Raw genomic sequence first — 2,494 nt, 5'->3', positions numbered from 1 at the left:
AATACAAAAATGTATGCTTAACTGATCCATGTATACATACACATATATACACACACACGTATATATATCTTACAGAATTCAGAATTTGTGCGTGCATAGCCATGTGTATAATATCTTACATCATTCGGAATTAGTACTACAAAAAGGTTTATATAGTTTTGAATCATGAAAGACTCATTCTGATTAGAACTTGTGGCTTAATTAAAGCTATTTCAAACTATGCTCATTTAGCTATGAATTAACTATCTTGAATATCACTTGTTCTACTTTTGTGAGAACTTTAATGTGGAGTAAAATTATATTTATTCCCTAGAAAATGTCAGACAATTTAGATTATGAGTAGATTATCAGACACATATTTCCACACATTAACAGATGCATTGCTCATCTCAGTTCCATATGGATACTGACCAATATGTTCCTTATCTGAATGGGAAGTTCCTATACATTTTTATAATAAAATATCTTAAAAATACCTTACATTGTAGGTGCGCCTGGGTGGCTCAGTCGTTGGGTGTCTGCCTTCGGCTCAGGTCATGATCCCAGGGTCCTGGGATGGAGTCCCACATTGGGCTCTCTGCTCTGCGGGAAGCCTGCCTCTCCCTCTCCCACTCCCCCTGCTTGTGTTCCCTCTCTCGCTCTCTCTCTCCCTCTGTTGAAAAATAAATAAAATCTTTAAAAAAAAAATACCTTACATTGTTCAATCATAGTGAATATGGATATTTAATTAAATATGAGCTAAAATCTGAAGACATTAAATTATCAATATAATTTTTAAATTGTAGGTCCCGAAGTCCATATACAATATCTAAAAATTACCTCACAAAATAGTTTTGTGCAAACTTAAAAGGAACATTCACATAAAATAATCCAGACTATAAAGACAAGTTTTCAAACAAGAAAAAATCGTACAGAGAGGCAGCTTGAGTTGGGAGAAGACTGTGTACAAACTCATTTTCTTCTGCAACTGTGTGTATTTACAACGGCTTGTCTTTTAAGTCACGTCTTTGTCAATCCAGATAATGACCAAGTGCTATTCTTCACAATATGTTTTCTGGTGAGTACAGGTTTTATTATTCCAAAGATGATATTTCTGTGCTCGCTTCGGCAGCACATATACTAAAATTGGAACGATACAGAGAAGATTAGCATGGCCCCTGCGCAAGGATGACACGCAAATTCGTGAAGCATTCCATATTTTTATGAATCATGGAACACTTCATCTAGAACTAATGATGTAATGTATGGGGATTAACATAAGAATAAAAAATAAATATAAACTCAAAAAAATAAAATAAAATCTTAAAAAAAAGATATTTCTGATGTGAAATGTTAATTCATATGGAAAAATGCATGAGATCTTTAAAAAGTTGATATAAGTGTAGGGCTGTTGGTGCAATGCCCAAACTTTTTGAATGTATGTCTTGTCAAGTAAGCCAAAGGCAAGACACATAGTATGATATGAGAAGTGATAGAAGGAAAGAAGAGAAACTGTGTGCATTGTAGGTGAAGACTCAGAGTGAAACATGGGAACCTTGATTTCAGGAAGAAGTTAACTGTGCAGTCCAGGGTTGCTCCAACTCTGAACATTGCCAAGAAAGGCCTGTTTTCAGGACTGGCTCTTGGCTGGCTCCTGGTACTGAGCTCTTTGAATGTTCTGTTGGCTAAGTGTTTGAAGGCCTGACAGTTTGAGCCCCACCATATGAGTGTGTCCAAATGGTTTATGATGAATATCTGTTTTTAATCTGCAAGTATGAAGACTAAGTCGGCACTCACTTTGTATGTGTTGTCATACAGTGCACCTTTCCCCTTTGCTAATTTCACTCTGCATCCTTTTGCTGTAATAATCTGTGACCATTAGTGTAATAATTTCAGAGTCCTGTGAGTCCTTCTAGTGAATCATTCATCCTGATGTTGTTCTTGGGGATCCCAACACAGGGAATCTGTAGACATTCTCTACCCAACTATACTGAGGCTCACCATGACTCCAATACCAACATGTTTTTACCATTAAAATTCTTTTTTATATTGAGCTATTTTTTTCTCTTTTGCCTAGATTCTTATGATCACTACAGGGTAGCCCGTGAATCAGAAAGTATTACTTAATGCCAGAGATAATACACTGAAAATAGAACTGACATAACATTTGCACAGGACTCTAAATTGTTAAAAATTTTTGGACCTATTAGTTGCCTTGAAATTGCTCATTCACTTTGAATATTTGAAAAGGCATACATATATGTGTTTGTGTCAACACAGAAATTGTTCAATGTCATTGTGCAAACATCTGAACAAGTGTATTTCAAGCATAATTTCTTGTTTAGACAAATGTTATTTTTAATGCTATGGAAAAGTGTCCACAATATAACTTTAAAATATAGTCAATTCTTGTTTTTATCTTCTATAAAGTCATCATAAACAGTAAATTAGTGAATACGGAACCATTGCTCTTAGACAAAATACAAAGTTAGATTCCCAAAAGCTTCTAATCACA

General features: G+C 34.9%; 1 non-coding gene across 1 annotated transcript; it reads left to right on the top strand.

Moving 5' to 3' along the window:
* The first annotated feature begins 1,095 nt into the window (after nucleotides 1-1,095).
* On the top strand, nucleotides 1,096-1,202 carry LOC118024603. Its single transcript, XR_004683145.1, has one exon. It is a non-coding gene; the product is annotated as a U6 spliceosomal RNA (small nuclear RNA).
* The last annotated feature ends 1,292 nt before the right edge of the window (nucleotides 1,203-2,494 follow it).

Source organism: Mirounga leonina, unplaced genomic scaffold (genome assembly GCF_011800145.1).
Source record: "Mirounga leonina isolate KUSES-001 unplaced genomic scaffold, KU_Mleo_1.0 Mir_199, whole genome shotgun sequence".
Classification (NCBI taxonomy): Eukaryota; Metazoa; Chordata; class Mammalia; order Carnivora; family Phocidae; genus Mirounga; species Mirounga leonina.
The sequence above is the reverse complement of the archived record's forward strand: the minus strand, read 5'-3'. Positions and strand labels throughout refer to the sequence as shown.